General features: G+C 43.4%; 1 protein-coding gene across 2 annotated transcripts in view; it reads left to right on the top strand.

Annotated features, from left to right (window-relative positions):
• The first annotated feature begins 3207 nt into the window (after window positions 1-3207).
• Window positions 3208-15496, top strand: part of LOC110499566 (mechanosensitive cation channel TMEM63B) — an 88715-nt gene continuing 76426 nt past the window's right edge. The window contains exon 1 of one of the 2 annotated variants that reach the window (XM_090213183.1): window positions 3208-3739. The gene's annotated coding sequence lies outside the window, so the exon portion shown is untranslated. The remainder of the gene's footprint in view (window positions 3740-15496) is intronic. The other variant, XM_090213184.1, reaches the window with a different exon arrangement.

Genomic DNA, 15496 nt, shown 5'->3' with positions numbered 1-15496 from the left:
AACTGGTTGTAGTTACCCACGTGCCAAGTTCAATGAATCAGCAACTCGGAAATGTCGGAGTTTCCTAGTTCGAACTAGCATATCATCCCCGAGCTCCGATTTCTCACACATGCTGACCTCTGACATCACCCACTAAGGAAATTACCTCAATAACATTTTGACGACACCTAAGGATTTATTTTATTTTGACTTAATTTAACTAACGAAGTCAGTTAAGAACAAATTCTTATTTTACAATGATGGCCTAACCCGGACGACGCTGGGCCATTTGTGCACCACCCTATGGGACTCCTGATCACAGCCGGTTGTGATACAGACCGGAATCAAACCAGGTCTGTAGTGACGCCTTTAGCACCGAGATGCAGCTATTTGTGTACAAGCATGATAGCTGTACATTCAGTTCATGGTTGAGTCAGCTTGTTGGCCATTAGCCAACTGGCCTTTCTCAATAAATTCGACGCACATGAACGCATCCAACTAGTAATTACTACCTTCCAAACACCGCATTAGTGTTGGTGTGACAGCTATAAAAGCCAGTCAGCATCCGTACTATTGTGATGAAGCTGTAGGACAACTTGAAAGGGAGGATGTAAACTAAATCATTAGCTAATTGCGCGCAAGACTCTGAGAAGCTGACATGAGGTAGAGCCGAGCGTGCAGGCAGGTCTTGGCGAGGGGTGCTGTTCATAATGAACGTTGGGCTTGTAGCCTTTGCAAGTATCCGCGTTACACTCGCCCACACCCCCATTGGTCCCGTCAGCTGGGAGAGCTAAGTGTTTTTAAACGTTCAATATTATGTATGTGTCCTCTTTCGTTGGCCTAGTCTTGTTTAAATGTTTTTGGAAAGTGTCGTTTTAAAAAATACAGCTTGGGTTATGTGGTGAACATAACGGGGATTGCAGACTTCATAGGTCGGTGGGGGGTGGTCTATGGCTCTGTCATGTGTGGGTCTCTGGACTGTGTCGTAGGCTGTGTGCAGTCGGTGAATTTGCATGTTTGTTCAATGGCGTTTCATTGGGCTAGGCCCGGTTTGCAGTGAAGTAATAGTTCTCCTTCATTGTAAACCTCACGCGTGTGTGTGTAGTGTCACTTAAGCGCGTTTATCACGCTTAGCAGGTGTGCCTTTAGGCCTTCAGGTCATTGCAGCACTTCTGATTGGGTTACAGAGACTGCAGGAATTTAGGTCACCTAGCATGTCATGCACGCAGTCTTGTGAAATTGTGTATTTAATAAAGATAGAGCAAACAATTATCTGTGTAGAGTGCTGGTGTCCTATCCTTTAACACCGGTCAAACAAATGTGATGGCAGCATCATGCTACTGTAACGGATGTTATACTGTTACACTACTCTGCTCATCCAGTAATTGCCCCACCTCTCGGGTGGTCTAGCGCACTTTATCACACTATTACCGACAGCCTGCATAATACCTTGGGTGTCATCACGAGTCCAAACGGTTCCCGTTTTGCAACTAAAACGGGAGTTTATATTGGCCACATTTCCGGCAGTTCCCTCCCCGTTTCGCGACAGAATCGGGGTAAGGGATACGCCCCTGGGGTGAATACACTAGAAACCAAACAGAACGACGCTGGGCGGGACCTACCTGAATGTGTCCAATTAAAACTCGTTTTTTTTACCACTGTCCGACTAATGAATACAGCCCGGAAGTTATCCACATTCCTCACACGTAGAGTAAATGTTTCTCAAGAAAGGATATAAAATAATGAATTTGGCCACTTTGTTTGCCCACGTATATTGCATTCATTCGGATTTAACTACCGAATTATGTAACATACAGAGAGCAAAGTGTAGGTGCGGCAGATTTCTACAGTCCTACCTGTGACAAGGTATGCATGTACAGTAGTTTACACCATAGGCGCTGTGTACGGAAGCTGTGATGAACATCTGAACATTTTCCCTTGCTGCCAATGCTCTTGCTCAACAAATGTTGAGCTTCATCCTTCTACACACAATACCCCAGAATGACAGAGCAAAAACAGTAACAAATATATTATTGCTAATTTAGAAAAACAAATAAACAGATTATTTACATAAGTATTCAGACCCTTTACTTTGAGGTATGACGCTACATGCTTGGTACACCTGTATTTGGGGAGTTTCTCCCATTCTTCTCAACCTCTCAGGTTGGATGGGGAGCGTTTGCTGCACAGCTATTTTCAGGTCTCCTGAGATGTTTGATTGGGTTTAAGTCCAGGTCTAAGATCCTCAGTGTTCCGGCAGCAGGTTTTTATCAAGGATCACTCCGTACTTTGCTCTGTTCATCTTCGCCTCAATCCTGACTAGTCTCCCGGTCCCTTCCGCTGAAAAACATCCCCACAACATGATGCTGCCACCACCACCACCATGCTTCACCGTAGGGATGTTACCAGGTTTCCTCCAGACTTGATGCTTGCCATGAATTCTTTGGCCTGAAATCTTCAATAGCAGAAAATGCTAGCTAATTAGCATAAGCTGCTAGGAGTGCTTGCTAGCAATCTTTCTACCAGATTGTCTGAGGTAAATACATTAAAAAAGGTAAAGTGAATTGCAGTTGTAAATGTTTCCACTAGTCACTGGTAGCTATACAGTTAGTGTTACTTTATTGCCTTTTAGCTATTTTACACAGCATTTTATGGCATATAGCTAGCTACGTTTTTAAGAGCGCTTTTCAATTGGTATTTCTGCCCCTATTTTCAGTCACAGGTGGGGACTGGATTAGGTGTGAGCGGTACAGGAGGTGGGCCCATGAGTTGTGCGCCAATTTAATAGGGATGGAATATTTGTGGCCAATTTACAAATTAGAATCATGCAATAGCAGAGCATAAGAGTTGCCACATCAATGTTACACTGAATTAAGTTTTTAGTTATTAAATGTTATATTCCAGTTGTATTAGTTATGTTCTAATTAATATTTACGAATTAAAAACAACTATTGAAAACCTTTGTCTCCTGTAATTTTAAAGACTACTGGGATTTAAAATCTTTAATTATACATTGTGGATTGTATGGAGAAAAACCTAAATGCACCTTTTCTAAAAACATTTATTTAAATACTTAAGTGTAAAACTGTAGCAATTTATATCCCTTCATAGTTGATCTACAAACCATTTTTTTTTCTCTAAACGTTGCTTTTTTGTGTCAGCAATTAGACATTGTTCTTAAGGGGTGGCTAGTTGCCCCCCTACTACTTTTCAAGACCGCTCCATACCAACGTCAAATACGTCATCAAAAAGCGACCCCAATGATTAGCAAACATATTTAGGACCAAATGCGCACCGAAATGTATGCATTTTAAAAAAATCTGATAAGAGCTTGTACGTTCGTTGATTGATTACTCAACTAAAAAGGGGTTACACGAGGAAAAATATGGTATATTTGTCATAAAACGCACTGGTTTGAGAGGAACATACGTCTATGTATCTGTTCTGTGTCTCCTATTTCTATGCTTTTGGTACGCCCTGTTCATTTCAACGGGTACTCCCCTCGCATCATCCGATCCGACGCCACTGCCTTGGTTAGCTTCTGCTGCCGTAATTGTCTCCAGGGCTGCTTAACTCCTATTTATTCTGTTGTTTTTGTTTTTTTTTTGCTTTGAAGGGACTATTTCATTTTCTGGGATTTTATTCAAGACCTGGATATAATACGAAGTGTTTTTGTTCGTTTTGGATCGAGGTGTGTGTGTGTGGAGCTCGCCTGTCTTCTTGGTTGGCTTGGGAAAAGCCACTGCGTATCAAATAGCAGGTAAACCATCGCTATGCTACCCCAACTAGTTAGTTATCGTACTTAGCCAGTAAACAAAACGATTTAGTTAACTAACACGACGTAGCTAAACTGTCATTAAAAAAAATAAAACGTCATTTTTTTTGATAGCTGACGTTATCATGCTAACTGCTTTTGTCGGTTCAACTAGACAGACGTTAGCATGCTAACTGCTATTTTCGGTTCAACTAGACAGACGTTATCATGCTAACTGGCTAACTGCTATTGTCGGTTCAACTAGACAGACGTTAGCATGCTAACGTTTTAGTGTCTTTAGATGAACGGCTCAATCTTATCGAGAGTTACACTACTTAGCTAGCTTATTTATTATTATTATGTTCACTAACGTTACTTTTGAGAGAAATAGGCAGGACTGCTCATGATTTAATGTCATGTGCAGTAAATCGGTGTAATTTCTTTAGCTATGCTCAACAACCCAAATCCTATAGGATTCGTTTTTTTAGTGGGGGAAATGGATCATCCACATACTAGTGATGATAATAGCTAGCTTGACCTACTCCTTATGTTCGGACATCGGTTTCATCGTGTGCTGCAACCACAATTCATTTCATTAATCATTGCATAGGGCCTATTCTGCAGTTTTCTGTGACAGTTTCGCAAGTGTTTCCCCTACAGTGAAAGAGAAATTGCCAGGCTGCCGCTCATGCTATGGGAATGTTCTCTGGTTAAGGAGGGCTTGCCGGGGACTGGGAGTAGTTTAGTAGTACAATTTATAAATGAAACCAATAGCTCTGGTCCAGGACGTTAGTGCGTCTTGATAATGCTGAGCATTAATTTCACTAACGCCAGAGCTACTGAAACCACTGCTCCTTTGGAACGTCCAGTGACAATGACAGCGCTCCTTATACAAAGAGGATGAATATGAGATGGCCTCTGTCTGGGGTTTGGTGACTGGCTTTGGTCAAATATTGATGGGACACAAAAGTGCGTACACACACACACTGTGGCTGTGAGTGAAAGTAGATTATATACACCAAGCGTATCTTTTAAGAAGGCCTAGCTTGGTCTCTAGTTAATCAAAACACTCATTTCTGTACAGAACACTGAGTTTATGGTTGATTTTTCCAAATGGTGCCCTATTCAATGGGCTCTGGTCAATAGTATTGCACTAAATAGGGCCACACTGGTTGACACTAGGCACTTGTTAGTTGTGGACTGTCCCTCCTGACTCCTTTACCACCAGTGGCTGTAGCAGGAGCAGGCAGGCTGTTGCTAAGATACCTTTGGTGCAAAGATCCATTCATAAAGACCCGGAGTCGTCATTTATCAACCGTTCGTGAATTTCTTACAGAATTTTGGCTTAACTGGAGATTGTAGGATTTGCGTGCGCCGCATATGGGATTGATCAAACTGTTGTACGCACTCGTGTGTGTGTGCATGTTTTCATTGATAAATCAGGGCCATATTATATTTGTGCACTCGTGAATGAGTGCTGCACCCCTGCTTAGTAAACAGCATCCATTCACTGTTTTATGGTAACAGAAACACCCTCGTTTGCTGTGTGATTTGGAAATGTTGAAACTGGGCTATAAAAGACAAATAGCAAATGTTATAAGATTTCTGTAAAGGTGTGGGCGGACTCTGTCTGCAGTGACAGCCCACCGCCTATAACGAGTGCCAAACACTGGCCGTGCATTCTGCAAGATCGATCGTCTATTGGAAAAACATGTTGAAGTAAATCCAGTCTACAGCCCACAGTTCTATGCAGAAGACTAATTGTTTAATATTTTATCAATACAGGATTCTTTCTCGTCTCGTGCCTTGGTTCTGAGATGAAATGGGTTATGTCTAGAGCCCGACCTGAAATGTGATTTTATTTTTTTGTTTATTCTGATTTTAGTGTGGAAACATTTAATTATTTTTATTATTATAGCTGAAATTAAGAAATAATAACTTAGTGAAATAATAATTACACTCAAATTAAAGTTTCTTAGATCTTTCCAGACCTAAAAAAATAATCCCCTGATTTGTTTTATGTATTGTTGTGAGAAAATCCAGCATTTTTTATTTATTTTAGTATTGTGAGAACTGGGGTAAAACCAACAAGATGGGGGAATTCAGAACTTGGAAAAACTAAACCCAAACTGAATTGTTGTGTAAAAAAAATAAGTAAAACGTGTAAACTGATTTTTAAATCCCATGACTGCACTTTAGTGTCATCCTGCAGCACAGCATTTTGGGGTAAGTTGAGGTCAAGTCCAATATTGACTATGCATCCAAGAGGGAAAGAGGTTGTGCCATCCTATAAATGTTTTAGTGAAATATAATACATCACATTTTAGCAGACGCTTTTATCCAAAGTGACTTAGTGATGCGTGAATACGTTTTTCCGTGTGGATGGTCCTAGGATTCAAACCCAATATCCTGGTGTTGTAATGGTCTATCAAGATGCATGATGGGTTATAAATGTTTTGTGAAGCCTCCATTTTTAATGTGATTTATAAGGCCTTTATTAGGCCACGCTTGTCGCTAATAAAACACAGGTTTGTCACGCTTGACATAGTCGGTTATGTCACATTAATGAACCCTTTATAACGCATGACATACAGTTATAGATTTGTAACACATTTATCTAGTGTTTATGAAGCCTTTATAAAGCATGACATACAGTTATAGATTTGTAACACATTTATCTAGTGTTTATGAACCCTTTATAAAGCATGACATACAGTTATAGATTTGTAACACATTTATCTAGTGTTTATGTGTTTATAAGATGCACGTCATTTAAAGCGAGACCAAATACTTAATTAGCTTCCAAGTGCGAATGATAGTAGGCTACACTTTAGGTAAAACCTTCAAACACAAAGGCTGAGGTGAAAACACTGTTTCGGCCTATATCATCCGGATCCTTTGAGGAACTTTGGTGCAGGTTATGATATGAACAAAGGAATCTCGCCCGAGAGCATATTTCTGTCCTGCCCTTTGAAGCAGGACATGTAATGTCCGTGGCCTTTTCATTGTTTGCCGGGTTATGTCCAGTATGGGGGATGGCTTTCACCTCTCTGGGAGGAAGGACGTCAACATTGCACAGCAGCTGAAACCAGGTTCCATCGGAGTGAAAGCTCCTTGGCCACAACATCACCAGGCTCCAGACCATTACAGCTGTAAAGGAGGAAAACAGACTAAAATAGACCAGACATTATAGCCTGCATCCCCCCCCCCTCCCCAAGTCCAAGCAATGTGCTCAAAGTACAAAGACAAAATACCTGAATCGTTGCTTATTCGATTACTCCATCATCTCCGTGTACTGGTGGTGGAGAGCAGGTTTATGCTGAAAGACACATTCTAAAAATATAGGTTAAAGCATGAATGAATTAATGTCCTATTACTTGTTATTGACTGTTGACTGCTACAGCTGTACTATAATGCCCTGCTGTACACACTGAACCTGCTTCCATACCAACAATGGCAATGCAGACACTACAAGATAACTAGCTAACATTTAGCTTCATAATTACCAGCGGGTCAGATGTAAACAGTGTTCATCTAGCTAGTCGAACATACAAAACAACTATTTTTTTTGGCCTTGGCCGATATCTGTAGTCACCTGTTTAACATCTCATCCAGAAGACAACACCCTACACAGGGCAATGTCCCCAGTTACTGCCCTGGGGCATTTTTTTAGACCAGAGGAAAGAGTGCCTCCTACTGGCCCTCCAACACCACTTCCAGCAGCATCTGGTCTCCCATCCAGGGACTGACCAGGACCAGTAGGAGGCACTCTTTCCTCTGGCTTCAGAAGCAAGCCTGCAGTAGAATGCAGGGTGGTATGCTGCTGACCTTCTCTAGAGTTGAACCAAGTGCTTAGCCTGTGATGTTCAGCCTCATTATCCTGCCTCCATGCACCTATTCTAGAGTTGAACTAAGGCTGAGCATGTGATGTTCAGCCTCATTATCCTGCCTCCATGCACCTATTCTAGAGTTGAACTAAGGCTGAGCATGTGATGTCCAGCCTCATTATCCTGCCTCCATGCACCTATTCTAGAGTTGAACTAAGGCTGAGCATGTGATGTCCAGCCTCATTATCCTGCCTCCATGCACCTATTCTAGAGTTGAACTAAGGCTGAGCATGTGATGTCCAGCCTCATTATCCTGCCTCCATGCACCTATTCTAGAGTTGAACTAAGGCTGAGCATGTGATGTCCAGCCTCATTATCCTGCCTCCATGCACCTATTCTAGAGTTGAACTAAGGCTGAGCATGTGATGTCCAGCCTCATTATCCTGCCTCCATGCACCTATTCTAGAGTTGAACTAAGGCTGAGCATGTGATGTCCAGCCTCATTATCCTGCCTCCATGCACCTATTCTAGAGTTGAACTAAGGCTGAGCATGTGATGTCCAGCCTCATTATCCTGCCTCCATGCACCTATTCTAGAGTTGAACTAAGGCTGAGCATGTGATGTCCAGCCTCATTATCCTGCTTCCATGCACCTATTCTAGAGTTGAACTAAGGCTGAGCATGTGATGTCCAGCCTCATTATCCTGCCTCCATGCACCTATTCTAGAGTTGAACTAAGGCTGAGCATGTGATGTCCAGCCTCATTATCCTGCCTCCATGCACCTATTCTAGAGTTGAACTAAGGCTGAGCATGTGATGTCCAGCCTCATTATCCTGCCTCCATGCACCTATTCTAGAGTTGAACTAAGGCTGAGCATGTGATGTCCAGCCTCATTATCCTGCCTCCATGCACCTATTCTAGAGTTGAACTAAGGCTGAGCATGTGATGTCCAGCCTCATTATCCTGCCTCCATGCACCTATTCTAGAGTTGAATTAAGGCTGACCATGTGATGTCCAGCCTCATTATCCTGCCTCCATGCACCTATTCTAGAGTTGAACTAAGGCTGAGCATGTGATGTCCAGTCTCATTATCCTGCCTCCATGCACCTATTCTAGAGTTGAACTAAGGCTGAGCATGTGATGTCCAGCCTCATTATCCTGCCTCCATGCACCTATTCTAGAGTTGAACTAAGGCTGAGCATGTGATGTCCAGCCTCATTATCCTGCCTCCATGCACCTATTCTAGAGTTGAACTAAGGCTGAGCATGTGATGTCCAGCCTCATTATCCTGCTTCCATGCACCTATTCTAGAGTTGAACTAAGGCTGAGCATGTGATGTCCAGCCTCATTATCCTGCCTCCATGCACCTATTCTAGAGTTGAACTAAGGCTGAGCATGTGATGTCCAGCCTCATTATCCTGCCTCCATGCACCTATTATAGAGTTGAACTAAGGCTGAGCATGTGATGTCCAGCCTCATTATCCTGCCTCCATGCACCTATTCTAGAGTTGAACTAAGGCTGAGCATGTGATGTCCAGCCTCATTATCCTGCCTCCATGCATCTATTCTAGAGTTGAACTAAGGCTGAGCATGTGATGTCCAGCCTCATTATCCTGCCTCCATGCACCTATTCTAGAGTTGAACTAAGGCTGAGCATGTGATGTCCAGCCTCATTATCCTGCCTCCATGCACCTATTCTAGAGTTGAACTAAGGCTGAGCATGTGATGTCCAGCCTCATTATCCTGCCTCCATGCACCTATTCTAGAGTTGAACTAAGGCTGAGCATGTGATGTCCAGCCTCATTATCCTGCCTCCATGCACCTATTCTAGAGTTGAACTAAGGCTGAGCATGTGATGTCCAGCCTCATTATCCTGCCTCCATGCACCTATTCTAGAGTTGAACTAAGGCTGAGCCTGTGATGTCCAGCCTCATTATCCTGCCTCCATGCACCTATTCTAGAGTTGAACTAAGGCTGAGCATGTGATGTCCAGCCTCATTATCCTGCCTCCATGCACCTATTCTAGAGTTGAACTAAGGCTGAGCCTGTGATGTCCAGCCTCATTATCCTGCCTCCATGCACCTATTCTAGAGTTGAACTAAGGCTGAGCCTGTGATGTCCAGCCTCATTATCCTGCCTCCATGCACCTATTCTAGAGTTGAACTAAGGCTGAGCCTGTGATGTCCAGCCTCATTATCCTGCCTCCATGCACCTATTCTAGAGTTGAACTAAGGCTGAGCATGTGATGTTCAGCCTCATTATCCTGCCTCCATGCACCTATTCTAGAGTTGAACTAAGGCTGAGCATGTGATGTCCAGCCTCATTATCCTGCCTCCATGCACCTATTCTAGAGTTGAACTAAGGCTGAGCATGTGATGTCCAGCCTCATTATCCTGCCTCCATGCACCTATTCTAGAGTTGAACTAAGGCTGAGCATGTGATGTCCAGCCTCATTATCCTGCCTCCATGCACCTATTCTAGAGTTGAACTAAGGCTGAGCATGTGATGTCCAGTCTCATTATCCTGCCTCCATGCACCTATTCTAGAGTTGAACTAAGGCTGAGCATGTGATGTCCAGCCTCATTATCCTGCCTCCATGCACCTATTCTAGAGTTGAACTAAGGCTGAGCATGTGATGTTCAGCCTCATTATCCTGCCTCCATGCACCTATTCTAGAGTTGAACTAAGGCTGAGCATGTGATGTCCAGCCTCATTATCCTGCCTCCATGCACCTATTCTAGAGTTGAACTAAGGCTGAGCATGTGATGTCCAGTCTCATTATCCTGCCTCCATGCACCTATTCTAGAGTTGAACTAAGGCTGAGCATGTGATGTCCAGCCTCATTATCCTGCCTCCATGCACCTATTCTAGAGTTGAACTAAGGCTGAGCATGTGATGTCCAGCCTCATTATCCTGCCTCCATGCACCTATTCTAGAGTTGAACTAAGGCTGAGCATGTGATGTTCAGCCTCATTGCGCCTTCTGTTTGTTTTGTTTGGTGTGACTGTCTGGCGGAACCGTGGTGTCCTAGCAACCGGCTACATCAGGGGGGATAGGTGACGGTAGCTCAGTTAGTGTCCCGACCTAGCCTACAGTACAGAAACAGTTTGTATAGAGAGACCCTGACTGACTGACAGCTCATGTCTAGGAGGGTGACTGTGTTTAGTTGAGGTGAAGTAAATAGTCAGGGTGTTCATACAGAACCATTCGTAATGGGGAGCTCCGGTTCGGTCCGGTTCGGTCCGCACCCGCAACCTGAGTGAATACATGAAGCGCGTAGAAGCAATAGGCCTACATGCTATGCCTGAGCTGCATCGTATACCTCCTGAGTAAATCTGACCATCCTGGTGTCATAGACCAAGATGGAACGCAGTAAACGTACATTCTGGGACATTCAAATTAGTGTGATATGTTACGTTTGGTCTGGTTATATAAGACAACAAAAAAAACCACATTTAAGCTGGTTGGTCGGGGTGGATGAGTGGGCGTATTGATTTGGACCTGGGCTTGCCTCCCGGGTCTGACCGGGAAGTCGACTCAAAACAAAAAATGACTTAATTAAGCACGTGTATTTTTGGTATTTATTTGGTTCCCCGTTAGCCGGTGGGAAAGGATCAGCTACTTTTCCTGGGGTCCACACCGAACATGATACAGAACATTACATATGGTTTAAAACGTCACACACAGCCTAATTAGTAGGAAGACATAGTCCTTAACCGTGTCTGAACCATGTCCACACTGTCTTTGGGGCGGCAGGTAGCCTAGTGGTTAGAGACAGGTAGCCTAGTGGTTAGAGACAGGTAGCCTAGTGGTTAGAGCAGGTAGCCTAGTGGTTAGAGCAGGTAGCCTAGTGGTTAGAGCAGGTAGCCTAGTGGTTAGAGCAGGTAGCCTAGTGGTTAGAGCAGGTAGCCTAGTGGTTAGAGCCAGGTAGCCTAGTGGTTAGAGCAGGTAGCCTAGCGGTTAGAGCAGGTAGCCTAGCGGTTAGAGACAGGTAGCCTAGTGGTTAGAGACAGGTAGCCTAGTGGTTAGAGACAGGTAGCCTAGTGGTTAGAGACAGGTAGCCTAGCGGTTAGAGACAGGTAGCCTAGTGGTTAGAGACAGGTAGCCTAGTGGTTAGAGCAGGTAGCCTAGTGGTTAGAGCAGGTAGCCTAGTGGTTAGAGACAGGTAGCCTAGTGGTTAGAGCAGGTAGCCTAGTGGTTAGAGCAGGTAGCCTAGTGGTTAGAGCAGGTAGCCTAGTGGTTAGAGCAGGTAGCCTAGTGGTTAGAGACAGGTAGCCTAGTGGTTAGAGACAGGTAGCCTAGTGGTTAGAGCAGGTAGCCTAGTGGTTAGAGCAGGTAGCCTAGTGGTTAGAGCAGGTAGCCTAGTGGTTAGAGCAGGTAGCCTAGTGGTTAGAGACAGGTAGCCTAGCGGTTAGAGACAGGTAGCCTAGCGGTTAGAGACAGGTAGCCTAGTGGTTAGAGCAGGTAGCCTAGTGGTTAGAGCAGGTAGCCTAGCGGTTAGAGCAGGTAGCCTAGCGGTTAGAGACAGGTAGCCTAGCGGTTAGAGCAGGTAGCCTAGCGGTTAGAGCAGGTAGCCTAGCGGTTAGAGCAGGTAGCCTAGTGGTTAGAGCAGGTAGCCTAGTGGTTAGAGCAGGTAGCCTAGTGGTTAGAGACAGGTAGCCTAGTGGTTAGAGCAGGTAGCCTAGCGGTTAGAGACAGGTAGCCTAGCGGTTAGAGCAGGTAGCCTAGCGGTTAGAGACAGGTAGCCTAGCGGTTAGAGACAGGTAGCCTAGCGGTTAGAGCAGGTAGCCTAGCGGTTAGAGCAGGTAGCCTAGTGGTTAGAGACAGATAGCCTAGTGGTTAGAGCAGGTAGCCTAGTGGTTAGAGCAGGTAGCCTAGTGGTTAGAGCGTTGGAATAGTAACCGAAAGGTTGCAAGATCAAATCCCCGAGCTGACAAGGTTAAAAAAAAAAACACTGTTCCTAGGCCGTCATTGTAAATAAGAATTAACCCACTAGGCCGTCATTGTAAATAAGAATTAACCCACTAGGCCGTCATTGTAAATAAGAATTAACCCACTAGGCCGTCATTGTAAATAAGAATTAACCCACTAGGCCGTCATTGTAAATAAGAATTAACCCACTAGGCCGTCATTGTAAATAAGAATTAACTCACTAGGCCGTCATTGTAAATAAGAATTAACCCACTAGGCCGTCATTGTAAATAAGAATTAACCCACTAGGCCGTCATTGTAAATAAGAATTAACCCACTAGGCCGTCATTGTAAATAAGAATTAACCCACTAGGCCGTCATTGTAAATAAGAATTAACCCACTAGGCCGTCATTGAAAATAAGAATTAACCCACTAGGCCGTCATTGAAAATAAGAATTAACCCACTAGGCCGTCATTGTAAATAAGAATTAACCCACTAGGCCGTCATTGTAAATAAGAATTAACCCACTAGGCCGTCATTGTAAATAAGAATTAACCCACTAGGCCGTCATTGAAAATAAGAATTAACCCACTAGGCCGTCATTGTAAATAAGAATTAACCCACTAGGCCGTCATTGTAAATAAGAATTTGTTCTTAAGCCAAAATGACTGATATTATATCTCCTAAATATTTTGGTGCATTACGGTAATGACGAGCAGGTTTCAGAGATTAGAATGTATGTTACGGTAATGACGAGCAGGTCTCAGAGATTAGAATGTATGTTACGGTAATGACGAGCAGGTCTCAGAGATTAGAATGTATGTTACGGTAATGACGAGCAGGTCTCAGAGATTAGAGTGTATGTTACGGTAATGACGAGCAGGTTTCAGAGATTAGAATGTATGTTACGGTAATGACGAGCAGGTTTCAGAGATTAGAATGTATGTTACGGTAATGACGAGCAGGTCTCAGAGATTAGAATGTATGTTACGGTAATGACGAGCAGGTTTCAGAGATTAGAATGTATGTTACGGTAATGACGAGCAGGTCTGAGATTAGAGTGTATGTTACGGTAATGACGAGCAGGTTTCAGAGATTAGAATGTATGTTACGGTAATGACGAGCAGGTCTCAGAGATTAGAATGTATGTTACGGTAATGACGAGCGGGTTTCAGAGATTAGAATGTATGTTACGGTAATGAGTGTTGCATAATTTTCAATTGGAAAAACTGTACTGAGCTTGATCAGAGATTCAGTAACCCTATATATATATACTGTAATTACGTACATGCATTTTCAAAAGTGGATTTAAGCATAAAAAGCAACAGACACTCATCGGTGCAACACGACGTGAAACGAGAGCTCTTCACAGTCCCCAGGTTCAGAACAGAAGCTGGGAAAAACACACAGTATTAAATAGAGCCATGACTACATGGAACTCTCGGGCCACCCCATTTAACTCAAGCTAGCTACAAAACCAGATAAAAAAAAAACAATGAATAAAAGAACACCCTACGGCAAGACGGGGACCGTGAAGAGACACGGCCATTTTGATTTGTAATTTACACTGTATTACAGTTTGAAGTCTGAAGTTTACGAACACTTAGGTTGGAGTCATGAACTCGTTTTTCAACCACTCCACAAATGTATTGTTAACAAACTATAGTTTTGGCAAGTCGGTTAGGACATCTACTTTGTGCATGACACAAGTAATTTTTCCAACAATTGTTTGCAGACAGATTATTTCACTTATAATTCACTGTATCACAATTCCAGTTTGACTGTGCCTTTAAACAGCAGGGAAAATTCCAGAAAATTATGTCATGGCTTTAGAAGCTTCTGATAGGCTAATTGACATCATTTGAGTCAATTGGAGATGTACCTGTGGATGTATTTCAAGGCCTACCTTCAAACTCAGTGCATCTTTGATTGACATCATGGGAAAATCTAAAGAAATCAGCCGAGACCTCAGAAAAAAAATTGTAGACCTCCACAAGTCTGGTTCATCCTTGGGAGCAATTTCCAAACGCCTGAAGGTACCACGTTCATCTGTACAAACAATAGTATGCAAGTATAAACACCATGGGACCACGCAGCCGTCATACCGCTCAGGAAGGAGAATCGGTCTGTCTCCTAGAGATGAACGTACTTTGGTGCGAAAAGTGCAAATCAATCCCAGAACAACAGAAAAGGACCTTGTGAAGATGCTGGAGGAAACGGGTACAAAAGTATCTATATCCACAGTAGAACAAGTCCTGTATCGACATAACCTGAAAGGCCGCTCAGCAAGGAAGAAGCCACTGCTTCAAAACCGTCATCAAAAGATCGTACTTTTTGGAGAATTGTCCTCTGATCTGATGAAACAAATATAGAACTGTTTGGCCATAATGACCATTGTTATGTTTGGAGGAAAAAGGGGGAGTCTTGCAAGCCGAAGAACACCATCCCAACCATGAAGCACGGGGGTGGCAGCATCATGTTGTGGGGGTGCTTTGCTGCAGGAGGGATTGGTGCACTTCACAAAATAGATGTCATCATGAGGGAGGGAAAATTATGTGGATATATTGAAGGAACATCTCAAGACATCAGTCAGGAAGTTAAAGCTTGGTTGCAAATGGGTCTTCCAAATGGACAATGACCCCAATACTTCCAAAGTTGTGGCAAAATGGCTTAAGGACAACAAAGGTATTGGAGTGGCCATCACAAAGCCCTGACCTCAATCCCATAGAACATTTGTGGGCAGAACTGAAAAAAGCGTGTGCAAGCAAGGAGGCCTACAAACCTGACTCCGTTACACCAGCTCTGTCAGGAGGAATGGTATTGGTAAGTTGGAATTCACCCAACTTATTGTGGGAAGCTTGTGGAAGGCTGGCCGAAGCGTTTGACCCCGAGTTAAACAATTTAAAGGCATTGCTACCAAATACTAATTGAGTGCATCTAAACGTCTGACCCTCTGGGAATGTGATGAAAGAAATCAAACCTGAAATAAATCATTCTCTCTACTATTATTCTGACCTTTCACA

Source organism: Oncorhynchus mykiss, chromosome 20, assembly GCF_057628025.1.
Source record: "Oncorhynchus mykiss isolate SJ-2025 chromosome 20, ASM5762802v1, whole genome shotgun sequence".
Lineage (NCBI taxonomy): Eukaryota > Metazoa > Chordata > Actinopteri > Salmoniformes > Salmonidae > Oncorhynchus > Oncorhynchus mykiss.
Note: the sequence above shows the minus strand (reverse complement) of the source record. Positions and strands in the feature narration are given on the sequence as shown.